The sequence below is a fragment of the Canis lupus genome, chromosome 3, assembly GCF_011100685.1.
Source record: "Canis lupus familiaris isolate Mischka breed German Shepherd chromosome 3, alternate assembly UU_Cfam_GSD_1.0, whole genome shotgun sequence".
Classification (NCBI taxonomy): domain Eukaryota; kingdom Metazoa; phylum Chordata; class Mammalia; order Carnivora; family Canidae; genus Canis; species Canis lupus.
The window spans coordinates 17,915,197-17,933,479 of NC_049224.1; the positions used below are offsets into that span (position 1 = coordinate 17,915,197).

The 18,283-nt window shown below is 37.7% G+C and overlaps 1 long non-coding RNA gene and 1 other non-coding gene across 2 annotated transcripts in view; one reads left to right on the forward strand and one right to left on the reverse strand.

The window, feature by feature from the left end:
• LOC111095140 overlaps nt 1-14,727 on the reverse strand; it is a 100,925-nt gene extending 86,198 nt beyond the window's left edge. The window contains exon 1 of the long non-coding RNA XR_005356710.1: nt 14,609-14,727. This is a non-coding gene — a long non-coding RNA (uncharacterized LOC111095140). The remainder of the gene's footprint in view (nt 1-14,608) is intronic.
• On the forward strand, nt 6,645-6,751 carry LOC119871391. Its single transcript, XR_005357488.1, has one exon. It is a non-coding gene; the product is annotated as a U6 spliceosomal RNA (small nuclear RNA).
• Nucleotides 14,728-18,283: the final 3,556 nt, after the last annotated feature.

An 18,283-nucleotide genomic window follows, 5' to 3' on the forward strand; every position in this document is an offset into this window, starting at 1 on the left:
GAGAAGCAGGCTCCATGCACCGGGAGCCCGATGTGGGATTCGATCCCGGGTCTCCAGGATCGCGCCCTGGGCCAAAGGCAGGCGCCAAACCGCTGCGCCACCCAGGGATCCCCTTGTTTTTCATTAAATATTAAATATTTAAGACTTCATAGTTTAAAATTTTAAACAGAAAGCATTCTCCCTAATTTTGAGGAGAATTAAAGAAGAACTATTTCTAAGGCTGTAATTTTAATTCTTTAGAGTGACCAATAATATCCCACATACAATTTGATGCTTGATCATCTTTTTTAATCAATCATGACTCATTACATCTATACACACACATATTTTAGTATTAAAATTTATCTTCTTGATTATTCCCTGTAATTGTTCAGGAGGTACTATTTCTGTTTTATAGACAAAGTTATAAATATTCAAGTATCGTGCACAAGCTAAAAATCACATGAGAGTAGAATAAGTAGCAGAACATGATTAATTTTGTATTTACAGATCAGTGAGCCCCAAGCATATTTGTTTCTGGGCTGTTTTTCTGGTGAGATGTTTGCTGTGTTTCCTGATGGAGAGACTCCAAATGCACATTTTATACTAATATAAGTTGAAGGCAGAATAAATTGTTAGTGAGAATGATCACCTCTTCCAAATAAAATCCAAGATTCAAAAACAAACATAATTAAGATTGATATATTTCTGGAACATCAGAATAGATAGAGGAAACTGATAAAATAATAAACAAAGTAAAGTTTGTTAGTGACTTTTCTGATTTCTGTGGTTCACTGCATATCATGTTTATTTTGCTAAACAACTTTGGAAAACTTACTAACCAGCAGAAAAATGTAAATTATAGATCTGACTCATTGAAGTAACATAAATTAACATTACCCATGTAGTAAATTTTAATAAAAACCATTTTAAATTGGAACAGATAAGCCCATTTGGAAACTGCTGTCAATTATTCAACCAACAAGGACACTGAACATCTATTTTTAGTCCATCAGTGGTCTAGGCTGATGAAGAGATATGAGAGAGAAAATGAAATGTTCTTTGCTTTCAAAGGACTTATAATCTAGTTCTTAGTGACAATTTTGTTTCACAGTGGTAGATAAAAGCTTTAGGTGTACCTTGATATTCTTTTTTTTTATAATAAATTTATTTTTATTGGTGTTCAATTTACCAACATACAGAATAACACCCAGTGCTTAAGAGAACTAAAATCTGTCAGAATCACATGGTATGTACAATACCATGTACATACTGAAAATGTTTCCTGTAAACCGTGTCTTTATTGTGTTCAGTGAGTGAAGATTCTATATACCTGTTTGAAACACCTCAATGTGGAAGAAGCCTTGACCAATTAGGTGACCTCTGAGAACTCTTTACCTTCAGAAAAGAAAAATAATACTGGTTCTGCCTCCTGGTGCTGGCAAGAAACACATGAGATAATGAATATGCAAGTGCACATCGAAGATTTCCAAAGTATCAAAGAGCCAAGCATTTAAATGAAGCAATTAAGCTTTAGGAAAGAACTTAAAATTTACCCAGTCTAAACTTCTTTCTCTTGATTTTTTTTTTTTTTTAAGATTTTATTTTTAAGGGCAGCCCGGGCGGCTCAGTGGTTTAGCACCGCCTTCAGCTCAGGGCCTGATCCTGGAGACCTGGGATCGAGTCCCACGTCGGGCTCCCTGTGTGAAGCCTGCTTCTCCCTCTGCCTGTGTCTCTGCCTCTGTGTGTGTGTGTGTGTGTGTGTGTCTCATGAATAAATAAATAAAAATCTTTAAAATTAAAAAAAAAGAAAAACAGTTAAAAAGAAAAAAGATTTTATTTTTAAGTAATCTCTACACCCAATGGGGGGCTCAAACTCACAAGTCACTTGCTCCACCGATTGAGCCGGCCAGGTGCCCATCTCTTGATGTTCTTTAGAAGGAAGAATGTCAATCATTTTTCTGGTGTCAAGTTTTTGATAATAATTACCTAAAGACTATTATTAGTCTATTAGATTTCTTGTACATAATTCCTTTTTTTTTAAAGATTTTATTTACTTATTCATTTTAGAGAGAGAGAGTAAATGGGGGCAGGAGAGGCAGAGGGAGAGGGAGAGAATCTCAAGCAGACTCTGCACTCGCAGAGCCCCAGGTGGGGCTCTATCTCATAACCCTGAGACCACACCTGAGCAGAAATCAAGAGTCTAACACCTAACTGACTAGGCCATCCAGGCACCTCAGATTTCTTGTATGTAACTTTGACTCAAGGTCATTATACTGAGTATCAACAGCACTTCAATAATTATTTATTGAAGGTAAATAAAATTCAATTCAAATTCAAGGTACAATTTTCTGTGCCAGACACAGAAAGAAACCCAAAAATGTAAATATAATGGGGCACCTGAGAGGTTCAGTCAGTTAAGCGTCTGGCTTCAGCTCAGGTCATGATCTCAGGGTCCTGGGATAGAGCCCCACATTGGGCTCCCTACTCAGTGGGGAGCCTGCTTCTCCTTCTCCTGCTGCCATTCCTCTTGCTTGTGCTCTCTGGCTTGCACTCTCTCTGTCATAAAAATAATTAAATCTTGAAAAAAGAAAATAACCATAAGTATTAACCTAGATTTCATGTCTCGCTGCTTACTATTTAGAATAATTTCATAAATTCTATAAAGTTGCATTTGTATTGTTGAGATGTACGTGAAAGTGCAACTAAACTATACTTTCATCATTGATAATAGAATGTGATCTGTAAGGAAAATAGTTTTGAGTTTGCTCATTGTTTATATGCCATGAAAAAGCAATTTACTAAACATAGAGAAAAGTATTTTGGTGAAAATAGATATAAAAATAAAGTAGCCTGCATTAGTGAAATTATCTACTGAAGTCAAAATATGGGGAATAATTCAGTTTTAGGAACCTTGAAGATGGGAGAATAGCTTTTTCTGATTCAGTTTAAAAATTGCATAATATAAAAGTTAGTAACAATTGCGTAAAATTATGAGAGCCAAACAGGAATATCCATGGTTTTGCCTAAATATGCTCAACCGTCACCATTTTAAAAGATAACTGTCTTCAGATATTTCATATACCTAATACCCATAGCTTTAGAGTGCTTGCTGTAATAGCTAAAATAATGACAAATGAGGATTAGACTTCGAAGTAAAAATAAAGGGCAAAATACTTGTATTCATGTTTTCTTCCTTTCTATAATCTCATCAAAATGAGAGATAAGCTGTTTAAAAAGAACAAACTCATAAGAACGGAGAGCAGAAGAGAATACAAGAAAATTTTAGAAAGTAAACAGCAGACACAGGAGTATTAACTACCTATTAAACTTTAGAAAGCAACTGTGGGAAAAGTCAAGAAACTAATTTACAGTTCAGATTTCCTAAAGCCTCCAAATTTTTGGCAATGGGTACTTTTGGACTGTGAGGCTATCAGCAGGAGAGTGAGGGCAAAGTGTTTATAGGGAATAATTAGACACCTCCCCAGAACTCTTCCCCTAATCTGAATGATGGATCTATTATGCAGGTAGATAGATAATGGCAGGTTTATTCTAGAGAACGTCTTTGACAACAGGGTACTAGGCAAAATCAAAGCTAGGGGGGTAAAAAACAGTGGAATTCAAGTGACCTTTGACTTATGGAATTCTAAGAGCAACTATTTTGTCTTCCTGCACTTGGTTCCTGTAATGCCTGCTTCCAACCTCTACTCCTTAGGCCTAGGAATGGCGAAGTCACCTCTAGGGAGTGTGATTCTAGAAAACCTAAAAATCCTGACACCAGGGTTCTTTCAGTGAAACAGACCACCCAAAACACCAACCAAGAGCAAAGTCCCCCATCAACATACTACGCCTAGAGGTACCCAGAGCTCCCCATAGCTGTCTAATCCCTCCACTCTTAGAAAACCAAAGGTCATTGGGTATCTGAGGAGAGCCTCTGTGTGAACGACAAAGATGGAAACAAGGAGATAGAAGCCAACACTGAAGAGATGAACATAGGGGAGGGGAGAAAACAGAAATGCTATCTTTCATATCCCAAAGAGATGAGAGAGTATACTGTATCCACAGCATGAGAACAGCATGATTATCATCTATCTAAAGAGAACAAAAAAAGAGCTCCTAAAAATTCAAAATATGAGAGCAGACATTTTTTGAAAAAAATAATAAAAGGGCTGAAATATAGTTAAGTTGAGGGGTGCCTGGGTGGCTCAGTGAAGCACCTGACTCTTGGATTCAGCTGGAACAGCGTCAGGCTCCACAATCAGTATAGTCTGCTTGAGATTCTCTCTCTCTCTCTCCCTCTCCCTCTGCACCTCTCCCTTCTTGTGCACACATGCTTTCTCTAAAATAAATAAACACATCTTTAAAAAAAATAGTTGAGGGGCAGCCCTCGTGGCCCAGCAGTTTAACGCCACCTTCGCCCAGGGCGTGATCCTGCCCAGGATCAAGTCCCATGTCAGACTCCCTGGAGGGGCCTGCTTCTTCCTCTACCTATGTCTCTGCCTCTCTCTCTGTGTGTCTCTCATGAATAAATAAATAAAATCTTAAAAATAAAAAAATAATTGAGGAAATGTTTCTGTCACAGAGATCTCTCTTTCAGTAGAGCAAAAAAAGACAATGAGAGGATAACAAGACAGAAGATTTAGAAATCAGAGGACTAAAGGAACAGTCCAGGAGGCCCCATCTGAGTAACTGTAGAAAGGGAAACAAGAGGAAATGGATAAAAGAAAATTATCAAATAAGTAAATCAAGAACATTTTGCATTGAAAGATATGAGTTTCCAAATTAAAAGGGACTAAAAAGTGCCCAGAGCAAAGATTTCTGAATATTTCAGTGTTTTTTTTTTTTTGGGGGGGGGCGGGGCAGAGGGAAGGGTAATTTGGGGCCATATTTCTGGGTAATATGTTTATACTCCTTCTTGATTTTGCAGAATTAGGCATTTTTTGACCTCCTAACATGGGAGATGTGGATTTAGTGTTGTTTTGCCACTACCCCTTCATATCTATCACTCTTCTCATCCTCACATCCACATCCTATAATTATATTGTAGTTTTGCTTAAATCATATTCAATATTTACATTGTTGTGACAACGTAAACATAAAACTGTTCACAGCTGAGCCATGTAGTATTTTATAATTTTTCTTTCCTGTATAACCTTCTCTTTTTGTTTCTTTACTTGCAAAATAAGGAAGTTCATGGTTTGACCCATTTCAGATAGAGTCAACATTGTCTTTAAGAAACAGTCCCCTCCTCCAATCTGCTGTGCTTGCTTCTGAGTTACCCTCATTCTCAGGCAAACCCTTCGAGCAAGCAGGCTCTAAGCACCTCCAAACTGGCAGTGCAGAAAAACCTCAGCAGATAAAGGGGACCTTTTTCTCAACAACTCTACTAAGAGAATCAATCTCTTGCTCAAGAGGATGTGCTACTCTTCCTGTTCTCCTGAGTCACCACTTTAGCTAGGGGTGGAGTCAAGTTTTATCTGAGTCTCAGGGATTGAGAATAAGGCAGTCTCAGCAAACAAAACAGGCTGAGAACAATTTTAATGCATTTTACATCTTCTTCTGTAACTATATAACATAGTTCGAACTCAAAAAGTCCTAGAATTTTATAGGCTGGAAAGGACAAGAGTAAGTGATAACTCTGGGCTGAGGAAACATTATATAAATCAAGTTTTCAAGTTTAAAATTGTCCAGGGAATAATAGCATTATGATTTTAGATTAATTCAGAGATTTTGTACTGATATTCAAGTAGTAGAAATTAATAAAGTTAAGACAAAAGTGAATTTGTGGCATCTTTTAATTTCACAAATATGTTTTATTCTTGTTTTTAAGTAGGCTCCATGTTTAGCATGAGTCAGACACTCAACCAACTGAGCCACCCAGGGGCCCCACAAACATGTTTTTATTCCATTCAACTGATCTTTTAAATGTAGGATTTAATATAATTTTTGATGAGTACTATGACCTCCAGAACCTATTAAGTGAGGCAACCAGTGACTATATGAATTAGTATTTATACTACTCTACCCACTGTGTGAGATTTTAGCCAAACAATTTTGGTTTCTTTTCTTTTCTTCTTTTTTCTTTTTTCTTTTTTTTCCTTTTAGGAGCAGAGGGAGAGAGAATCTTAAGCAGGCTCCATGCCCAGTGTGCCAGAGCCCAACCCAGGCTCACTCTCAGGACCCTGAGAGAGCATGACCTGAGCTGAAATCAAGAGTCCAACACTCAACCAACAGAGCCATCCAGTTTACCCACAATTTTGGTCATGCCTAAGGAGGCAAGACAATCATTTTCCCTTCTTTTTTTTTATTTTTTTTTAATTTTTATTTATTTATGATAGTCACAGAGAGAGAGAGAGAGAGGCAGAGACACAGGCAGAGGGAGAAGCAGGCTCCATGCACCGGGAGCCCGATGTGGGATTCGATCCCGGGTCTCCAGGATCGCGCCCTGGGCCAAAGGCAGGTGCCAAACTGCTGCGCCACCCAGGGATCCTCCCTTCTTTTTTGATAATAAATATCTTTTAGCCAATTAAAAGTCCTTAGCTGTATGTCAAATTTTTTGCACTACAATAGGATCAAGAATGTTGACTGGAAAAAAAAAAAAAACAACAAAAAACAAAACAACAACAACAAAAAAGTACCAGCAGAATTTCAAAAGTAAGGAACAGGTGCTCATTTCCACAGCACAAATAATAAAATTGAAACAACACAGAGAAGATTAGCATGACCCCTGCACAAGGATGACCTGCAAATTCATGAAATGTTCTGTGTATAGATAAAAATATAAATAAAATGAACAGCTCCATAATTTACATAGCCTCTTAATAGTGCTTTCCACCAATCTTTAGTGTCACTGTATTTATATTTGTTTTATGATTCTTTCACTAATCTCTTTGCAGTGTGGCCATATTTATATCTAAGCTTACAAGTAAATATGTTCATTATGCATTTATTTATCAGTGTTAGAGGACTATAATCATCACTTTTAGTTTATGACAATATGACCTTGCCATTTGCAAATAATGATAATGACAAGAGTTAACAGTAAGTCTCACAAAACCCCTACGAGTTAGACACTATCATTATTCCCAGTACAGTGATGAGGAGATTGAAAAAGAAGACAGAAACTTACTGAAGGCAATACTACTAGATGTAAGAGCCCAGCTGGTCTGAACCCAAAGCCTACACCAGGTAATAAACCATAAGACAGGATCAGCAAGGTTGTGACAGGCTGCCTACTTCCAATAATACCTGAAAAAGACAGACACCAAGCTGCATCTTGTAGGGCATACATACAAGCCAAGAGGCCTCTCTAATTTGACAGAAAGACTCATGTGGTGGTGTTTGTAAGTCGAAGAAACTACTCCTTGAGGACATCTGCTTAGAACTCTAAGTACAGAACTGGTAAAAAAAGAACCTGGTACAGAACGGAGCCCCCCGTGGAGAACACTTCTTACAATTCCGGAGAAAGAGAATGTTGTATTAGTGTGCTAGCACTCATTCTCTCCTGCTATCCCACCTTCCCTCCCAAACTTTACTCTTTAAAATTTTTTCTTAAAATATTTTATCATCATATACATTAAGTATGCAAAAGGTATAGAACATCATGTCCCATCATTCAACTTCTAACATTTTGCCCTACTAATTTTGTTTTTTTTAATTGTGTAACAGTTTAAATAGTATATAGAATATACCTGTATGACTTTCAGAATAATAAAACAAATACTTATATACTGTCCAGCAAACCTGAAAAATAAAGCATTACTCCTTAACAGCCATCTGTGTTTGCCTCTCTAATGTTGAGAGTTTGAATACAGAGTTCTAAGCTGAAATAATTTTACCTCAGAATTTTGAAGGCACTGTTCCATTCCTGTTTGGATTCCAGTGTTGCTGTTCAGACATCTAATGCCATTCTGCTTCTCTAGTCTTTGTGTGTTAAACCTGCTTTTCACCCTCTACAATCAGAGGCTCTTTGCCCCAGTGTTTTGAAATTTTACAATGATGTATCTTGTTGTGGGTTTATTTTTATCCATGTGTTGAAAACTCTCTGAGCCTTTTCAATCTGGAAATTCCTGATCTTCTGCTCTATGAAATACTATTATATTACTTTTTTGCTGTTTGTCTACACTCCCTACTTTTCCTTGAATTTTGGATATGATGGGCTGGTGTCTTAACTTTCTTTTATTTTCTCTTATTTTTTATCTCTTTGCCTTTATGCTCAACTTTTGGGAGATTTTCTTAATTCTAAATTTAGGCCCTTCTAATATCTATTATGTTTACAATTTTCAGTGGCTCCTGTGAGATAGTATATTGATCTCTCCGCCTCTGGTTCTTGGCAGAGAACTGCTTAGGAAATTGACAAGAGCACCAGGAGCATCCTTTGTTCTAATGAGGTGGCTCCAAGTGGGCTCCTGGATGGGAGTTGGTCACCAGAAAAACTAAGCTATGATTATAAGCTTGACATTTTCAGCCCTACTCCCACTTTTCTAGAGATGAGAAGGAAACTAGAAATGCAGTTAATAATTGATGTTTACATGAGGAAGCCTCCATAAAATCCCAATAATATGGTGGGATATGTGTCTAGGCTGATGAATACATCCACACCAGAAGGTGACATATTGCAAAATTCCACAGGGACAGAAGCTCTTGCCCTCAAAACTGTCCCAGACCGGGATCCCTGGGTGGCGCAGCGGTTTGGTGCCTGCCTTTGGCCCAGGGCGCGATCCTGGAGACCCGGGATCGAATCCCACGTCGGGCTCCCGGTGCATGGAGCCTGCTTCTCCCTCTGCCTGTGTCTCTGCCTCTCTCTCTCTCACTGTGTGCCTATCATAAATTTAAAAAAAAAAAAAAAAAAAAAAAAAAACTGTCCCAGACCTCCCTCTACGTTATCTCTTCGTCTGGCTCTTCATCTGTATCCTTAACCTGGGGGGGGGGGGGGGGGGGGGGGGGGCATGGGAACTTCCGATTTATAGCCAAATCTGAAAAAAGTTGTGGGTACCTTGGGGACCTACTATTTGTGGTTAGCAGCTGAAGTGGGGGGCAGTCCTGCGGGGCTGACCCCTTACCTGCCGAGTCTAATACTATCTCAAGGTAGATGATGTCAGAATGGAGTCAAATTGCAGGGCACCCAGCTGGTGTCATGGAAAATTATTTGGTTTGGGGAAAAATCTGTATACATCTCATGACCAGAAGAGTCAGAAATGACACAGAAGTGCTCTGTGTGAGTAGTAAAGGAGAAAGGCTTTGGAGGGAAAACCTGGGTGGTTTTTCTTATGCAGTTCCATTTTCCTGTCCTTTTAATAAAGCTTTTTATTTTTCCTTTACCTTTACAGCTGCGCGATCTTATCACTCTGAATATATAAAATAACCTTAAAAAATTTTTTCTCCTCTTCATATGGTCTGTTTTCTTGAAATGCTTTTTTCTGTTTGTTTGACGTCTTTTTGATATTCCTCAACATTGCACAGTGATCCCTGGCTGCTTGATCTCATTTAAGAATGAGGCATTCAACAGATGCTTGGAGTTCCATGTGCGTGCGTGGGGCTTACCGACCGCAAGCATACCTCAAGGTGTTTTGGGTTAAACCATTTCACTCATCAAATCCTGGTATCTGTGCCTATGGGTGCTTGTGAGAAAGCTGGAAGATTCCCCAGGAGAGATTCTTTCTTTATCCTTCCTTGCCAGTAAAACCTGATTGCTAATGTTTCAAAGCCAGGAGGCTGGAGGAGGAACAGCGGTATCTCCATAGTCAGTATGTCAACATTTCATTTAACTGGTTCAGTTTTTATCGTGATAGTCAGCTCTGCCCTCAACTGTGCCCTGAGACCTGTAGTCCAGAAACACTGGGTACCCTCTCTGGGGAACAGACCTCCAGTGCCCTGCTGAAGGAGAAAAATGCCAACCCCCTAGCTATAGGAGTCTCTAATTCTTCAACATCGAGTCAATCCTCCTTTTTTAGCTCCACCTTTATTCCCACTTCCAAAATTATCAGATACTGCCACTGCTGAGCTGTTCGTGGGTTTTGAGGTATAGACTGGGTTACTTTTTATACTTTCTCATAATGTCATTTTAGAGTAGGAAGCTTTTCAAATTCTGGTAAATCCATCTAGTTTCAGATTCCTAGTTAGACTTCCCATTCTTTTGTTCTTGTTAACAAACCTTTATTTTTGCTCTTGATGTTCTACAGTTTGACAAGTTTAGGAATGGATTTCATTTATCTTGCTTGGAACTCTTTACATCCCTGAATGTGAAGATTTGTATCTTTTACAGTCCCAGCATATATTCAGCTACACTTAAATATATATATTTATATATTTAATTTATGTGTTATATATATTAAATATAAATATTTATATCTTCTACCAGCAGTTTTAATGTACATATCACTTTGCAGAATTCTGGAAAATTACTTTAATCATCTAGCCTACTAATTCACTCTTCAGCTGTGTTTATAAACTGCTTTTAAATTATATGTAGAGTTTCTAATTTCTAGAATTTCTATTTAGTTTTTTAAGCATATTAAACATGCTGATATCCTATTAAACATGTCATATATCCCATGACCTATAATTTCAGTATCGATGGCCTTTGATTTTTGTTGTGGTGATGATACTGTTTTCTTGTTTTTGTTTCTCCTACTCGTAGTGGATTGTTTTGTTCTAGGTTTTTGAGATTTTTCATTCTGTATTCCTGTTCCTTGGAAATTTATTTGTGAGAACTCTCTGAGACCTGGATTTAAAACACCTACATTTTGTTCTATCCATTCTACCCAGGAACACTCCCAACCTAGGACCACGTTAATGGAAATGTTTAGTTTGGGCATTTTGAGCCATATACAGAGTATCAATTCTAACTCTAAACTCAGGTTGACAGCTAGCTTGAGGTTAAATATTATCAAGATTTCCTACCCTCATCCAGAGTTAATGCAAAGGGAGCCAAGTTTCTTTCTTATTTCCTTTTTTTCTTAGTTATCGCATTGGGAGATTTTTGCTGTTGTCGAGTGAGGGTCTTAAGAATTTCTATACCAGGGCAGCCCTGGTGGCTCGGCAGTTTAGCGCCACCTTCCGCCCGGGGTGTGATCCTGGAGACCTGGGATCGAGTCCCATGTTAGCCTCCCTGCATGGAGCCTGCTTCTCCCTCTGCCTGTGTCTCTGCATCTCTCTCTCTCTCTCTCTCTCTCTCTCTCTCTGTGTCTCTCATGAATAAATAAATAAATAAATCTTTAAAAAAAAAGGAATTTATATACCAAATGGATCCTCAAGTTTATCTTTTATATATTAAGTCACTAAATCTAAAGCTGTACAGACCCTCTAGAATTCGATCATGGTCTGCCATGCACTTCTTCCCAGGGTTGAGAAAATTTACTAATGCCTTGTTCTGCAACATGGCCCTCTTCCATAGTTCACGTTTTCGTCAATCAGATCATGAGTTGTAAGGAAACCGGAAATGATCTCTAACTTTAACAGGCTTATCTCAAAAGGACACATAAAACATCTAAATACACACAAAAATACATAAAGAAGTTACATTTAAATTTAAATGTATGACTACTTATTAAGCATAAAGGAGAGAAAGATGCTGCTGACTGGTGGGAAAGGAAGCCTATGGCATGAGGTGAACATACACAGGCAACTATGGCAGTGTACCCAGCCTGGCTGTCCTCATTTACCCCTCAGCTGCACGCTGACGAAACATTCACTCCCCGTTTGGCAGCTGGAACATTTTTAGCAGCCGTGGAGTCCAGACATGCACACATTTAGCTCCTCAATGCTGCTCCTGATTGACAGTCCCTAAAGTGGAAATCTCTGGAAATTTGGTCATTTAGAGTCTAATGTCCCATCAGAAAGAATTAAAAAGCAAAGTGTATTGTTCCTTTTCCCAGCCAATGTTATTCAACTGCATTCCCCTACCTTACAGCCTTAAAATTGCATGGTGCATAGCATGGATTTTTCCACCAAATGAGAAAATCCTAACTCTAATGTTAGTTGCTTTTTCAATGACTCCCAAGCGGTAAGGAACAGAATCACCATCTTTGGAGGCATACGACTGTAGTTAGCTGCTACAGAAAACAACCTAATAGAAGAGTTGGACTTATTAGATGAAAAGGGAGCATTAATTTTTTGTTTTTCTTTTTTTTGCTTGATACAACTTAGCGGAGGAACACAAATTTGTAGGTGTGATCTCCTGGCCATGTGCCTAACACATCACATACCTGACAAAATCACCCAAATTCTCTTCCTATTCCCCTTCCCTAGCACACTTTTCTGTATCCATCTTCAATTCATGTGTGTCTGTATGTGTATAACTTGATATTGTGTACAAGTATCATTTACATGAAAACGCAAAAGGCCAACTGTAAGAAACACATGGAGAAAAGTAAGAGTTCTACTAGAAATCAAATGTAATGTAAAAAGCAGGAACCTTCAAAATATCAACATTTAAGAAGATAAAAGGAGAAGAGCATTCCATGGACATTTCATATTCTACCCTTAAGGTTGGGGGAAGGCTCTAGAAAATAGGATCTGAAATAAATGCGGTTTTCCAGCAAGTGCTTACAAAACGCTGTGACTTTATAGCATAAAAAAAAAAAAAAAAAAAGCAAGAAAAAATTCTGCATTTCAGTTCTAATTAGTCACATGTCCCAAGCTTTCTTCCTTTCCCTGTATAAAATGGTGATAATTTTAATAATCCCAGAATCACTAGAGTAAACATATTTAAAATGAAAAGTATTATTATTATTACCATTAAGCTCAGTTTCCTTTGATATAAAACCAGTGAGTTTTAAACTAGTGACTTTGATGAAAATTTTGGCTACTCTACAAGAAAATCATCTACAAATGTTGGGGGTGATGTGCCAGTATAATTAAACAAAGAACTTTTGGAGTGCCTGGGTGGCTCAATCATTTAAGCATCTGCCTTCAGCTCAGGTCATGATTTCAGAGTCTTGGGATCAAGCCCCGCATTGGGCTCCCTGGTTGGCTGGGCAGGGTAGGGCCGAGGAGGGAGGGGGGGAATTGCTTCTCTCTCTGCCCCTTCCCCCCTCCCATGTTCTTTCTCACTCACTCTCTCTCAAATAAATTTTAAAAAATTGTTAAAAAATACAATAAAGAATAAAGATTTTTCCCCCCATTTTTCAGGTAATTTTATAGGAGATGTATAGATGGAAATAAACAGTTTAATGCCTATCTAAAAATGTGATAGAACACTACAAATATTGGGTTTTGGTCTACCTCCAATTCATAGTTCAAGTAATTAATAGTCGAAATGAAAATATCTTGTATATTTCTAATTAAAGGTGATAATTGCTTAACAAATGTGTTCTGAATAATTTCTTCATTGCCAGTTCAGCACATGCAACATTCTGTATGTGTTGCTTGTGTTTGCATGCTGCTATCAGTGATGCTTGCTCCAAGGCCACAGCCAAGCATTTATTATCTCCCAGGCATGTACAGAGACTACAATCTGAAGGTCATGCATATCTGTGCAATGACAAAAAATTTTGTGATTTCATGCGTAATTTACAAGCATGAAATGGAACTTAAATGCATTATGTAATATTTTGGAAGTTTAAAATGTTGCTATTTCTGTTAGCACTTGTTATTGGGGGTGTTGTATTAAGTTTCAAAATAGCTCAGTTTGAGTTATCTTCAAGACAAACACACTTTGTCCTTCAACAATGAAAACAACCCAATGTCATTATAATTAAAGATTGCTATGTTTATAATACTTTTTATGTTAATCATGTGCTGGCCAGCTGATAGTCAACTGGCTAGTATATCAGTACAGGGATGCCAAGAACAAAATTTCATAAAGCCTTTACCTCTCAATGAAAACAATGTTTTTTTTAATCAATTAAGAATGGATGGGGGAGTAGAAATTTAAACATCAGGAATTTGTAATTCAAATAAATCTTTTTTTTTTGTAATTCAAATAAATCTTATCTTTAGTTCTTTCCTCTGAGGTATAAAATTATCATTAATAACCATTACTGTTGATACTAAGGAAGACTGCATCTTGGCAGTCGTCTTGTTTATAAACTAGATTCCAGATTCACATATCCTATGTCCAATATTCTCAACTATAACCCAAAAAGCTGTCTAAAAACGGTTAAACAAAAAACTTTTAACAGGTCAAGTTCTATGTGCCTTCCAGTGGATACAGAGGTGTGTTTTGTCAGTGGTATGCTAGAGCTGGCCCAGCCTGATTCATGAGAGCCAACTATGAGCAAGTCTTTGCAACTCCACTTTCAATGATGTCATATTAATAGTTCAAAATCAGCTATGGTAGGAGTATTTGTATCACAGAAATAGGAATACACTGTGAGTCAGGTCTTTTTACCCTGAAGAGCCAGCCATTAAACCTTTACTAGCACATCACTATTTGGGGAAGCAGGGGAGGAAAGGAAAATGGATTGTAGAAAGGCAATGGAATTTTAGTTGCTAGTCAGATTAGAATTGGAAAATATTACTCAACATGTTGTGTATTTGAAGAGTATTTTCATCTTTTGTGAGAGCAATTAGTTTTGGAAATTGGAAGCAGCCTACTAGGAATTTTAAGTTATGGGAAGTCCTGAGGAATCTAGTGTATTTATAAAAGGGATATATAATACAATCAAATGAATATCTAATCAAGTACCTTAGTTCTGGTCTGCTCCAGGTTATTCCAATTTGAAACAAAAAGAGTCTTCCCTAGAACCTCAGCCAAACTTGACAGGAAGGGTTAAAAGACTTTCAAATGTAGTGTTTAAGTTGGTGTACTCTGGAAAGTAAATGTACATACATAGGAAGGGATCGGTTTATTATGTCATTTATATAATAATTATATTATATTTGCTTTGTACAGCCAATTTAAGCCAGTTTCTACTTTAGAGCAAAGGAAACAAAGTTCTAAGATGTTTTAATTTGACCCAATTGAGTTCCACAGTGAACTTTACAAAGAAAAACTCATTGTTATTATAGCTCACCTTCGATAGGTAACTTAATGACATACAAAATATAGAACCAGCTATTTTGATTATATGAATCTATAGGGCATCCTACTTATAATTATTTACAAGTAATAAACATATGTATATTCAAATATGTGAAGCCACTATGATATCCAGATGATAAGTGGGCCTATTCTCGGAACTAACATTTTGTTATTAATCAATATGCCACATTGCCTTTCTTGGATTAGTTTTTCTCCATGTACTCTATATATCACACTATATACCTTTCTCACTGTTCTTATACTATCTATATCCATCCACTGCAATGTGGATGAAGGCAAGTGTGTTTTGTTTGTTCATGACTTTATCTCCACTGCTATGTCTATCTCTGATTGGCACATGACAGATAATGAATCTTTGCTGAATAAACTAATGAATTGATTGGTACAGTAGATCCAAGGACTGAAAGTTTTCAGGATTCTACTCGAAATTTCACAGTTACCATTAAAATCAGAAACAGAGACAAGTGGATCCCTGGGTGGCTCAGTGGTTTAGCGCCTGCATTCGGCCCAGGGCATGACCCTGGAGTCCCGGGATCGAGTCCCGCATCGGGCTCCCTGCATGGAGCCTGCTTCTCCCTCTGCTTATGTCTCTGCCTCTCTCTTTCTGTGTCTCTCATGAATAAATAAATAAAATCTTAAAAAAAAAAAAAAACAACAGAGAGGATGCACTAACCATTAAAATCAGAAAGAGAGACGATGCACATACAAACCTGGCATGAAAAAACGTTACTCATTTGTACCTAGTTTAATAACCATTAAAAGTGTGTTTCAGATGTTATAACCTACTATAAATAATTAAGAAAATACTTTGCTAGTAGTTTAATAAGAAATGGTAACTTCCCTCAAAGTCAAATGAGGTTGCCATTAAATAACCTGATTTTAAGGAGTAAACTCAGTCATTGCTAAAAACCCCAGAGAAGCCGCTTCTCAATAGTGCAATGAAATAAGATGGTTTTCCTTCCCCATTTTGGAGATCCACATGCTTAATAAGAATTGCTTTTAAAATATATTTTTTATTTTTTATGTATTTTTTTTAAGATTTTTATTTATTTATTCATGAAAGAGACAGAGAGAGAGACAGACACAGGCAGAGGGAGAGGCAGGCTCCCTGCAGGGAGCCTGATGCAGGACTCAATCAGGAATCTCCAGGATCACAACCTGCAGATGCTCAACTGCTTAGCCACCCAGGTGTCCCTTAAAATATATATATTATTATTTGTTATATTATATATATATTACATATATATTATTATTTGTTTACATATGTATATTTAAGATTTTATTTATTTGTTCAGAGAGAGAGAGAGAGAGAGAGGCAGAGACACAGGCAGAGGGAGAAGCAGGCTCCATGCAGGGAGCCTGACGTGTGACTCGATCCCAGGCCTCCAGGATCACACCCCAGGCTGCAGGCGGCGCTAAACCGCTGCACCACGGGAGCTGACCTAAAATACATTTTTTAAAGGTTTCATTTATTATTTACTTGAGAGAAAGAGGAAATCATTTTTATTTCCATTTATTTATTTTAAAGATTTATTTATTTTCAAGAGAGAGAAAGAGAGGAAGAGGGAGACCTGGGGGATGGGGAGAGGGGGAGAGAGAGAGAATCTCAATCAGACTCCCTGCTGAGCACAAAGCCCAATGTGGGGCTCAATTCCAGGACCCTGAGATCATGACCTCAGCCAAGATCATTACTTGAGACGAAATCAGGAGTCTGATGCCCTACTGACTGAGCCACCCAGGCAACCCAAGAAATCATCATAGATCCACTATAGAAACAAGAGAAAAATCAGTACCTATTTAACAGATATGGGTTGGACAGTAGGAACAGCCAACTCAGATGAATTCAATTATCCAGATTTACAGTATATGGTTTTAAAAACCATTAAAAAATAATCTGGGTTTTTCATTTGGCTTCGATTATATAAAGACAGTAGTAGTAACTAACACTATACTTCTCTTTTTCATATTTTTTAAAAATTGAGTTATCGGGGAAGGGGCAGGAAATTAGTGAATTATTAACAAAAAGTCTTTGATAGTCTGATAGTGAGTTCCTTGGAGGGCAATGGCTTTGTCATCCATAACATCTAGCATGAATCTGAGATCATAATCAGTTCTCAATAAATATTTATGGAATGAACATTGCATAACTGATTTAATAAATGAAACATCTTTGCAACTAAGGCTACAAGCTTTGAATTCAGAGTTAGACCAGATATTTTGGTCCCTCAAATTCATTTTCTTCCTTGATTTCACTTTATTCTTTGTTAGCTCTGAGAGAAGTTCAGAATCTTGAACCAACAAAGGAAATAGAAATGTACAAAATGGTATTTTTAATACATGAGTCCATGTGACCTATAAGAAGAGTCCAAACTCAATTGGCTGAAAAGTTTTCTGTGGGCAAAGCATTTTCCCAAGGTCAGAAGAGTTCAAAGAACACAGCAAACTTTCAGGAACATGCCAGTGAATTTTGTAAAAGTTGTTTTTGTGTGTGTGCAAAGACACAAGGTTTGGCTGGTCATTCTGGTCTCCAGATGGTCACAGGATGCAGCCAGTAATGACCATGGAACATCCTGAAACAGATTATTAGTTTAATCGAGCAACATAGTCTCATTTGTCTGCTAGTAAGAGAGAATTTGTTTAAAATGTTGGACTGTTCTCTATCATCCCTATTACCATCCCAGACTGAGTGACTATTGTTTTTCAGCTGAATTACTGTAGTGACTTTCTAACTAGTTTCCTCTTTAATAATCCTGCTTGCCTAAAATCTATTTACACTGAAGCCTTACAGATAGATCATTTTAAGACCTAATTTGGATCTTGCCACTTCCAGCCTTAGATAAATTCTTGGCTTTCTGTGGTAGTTAGGATACAATGTAAACATTTTTACTATAGCCAATGTCCTGCCTGATTAAGACTTTAACTTCTTCATGGTGCCTGGGTGGCTCAGCTGGTTAAGCAACTGCCTTCAGCTCAGGTCATGATCCCGGGGACCCTGGGGACTCTGGGATCGAGCCCTACATTGGGCTTTCTGCTCAGCAGGGGTCCTGCTTCTCCCTCTCCCTCTGCTGCTCCTTCTGCTTGTGTTCTCTCTCTCTCTCTCTCAAATAATAAAATATTTTAAAAAGACTTTTTCAATTGTCTTTTATGCCATTGCCCCTCTAACTTACTGCTCCAGCCACACTGAGCCCTTGTGGTCACTCAAAAGCCCCACATTCCTTTATCTTAGGGCTTTCTTCCCCCGTGCTCTTCCCTCTTCCTGCAACATGCTTCTCCTTCACAATGCAGTACTACACATACTATCCTAGATATCTCTTTAAG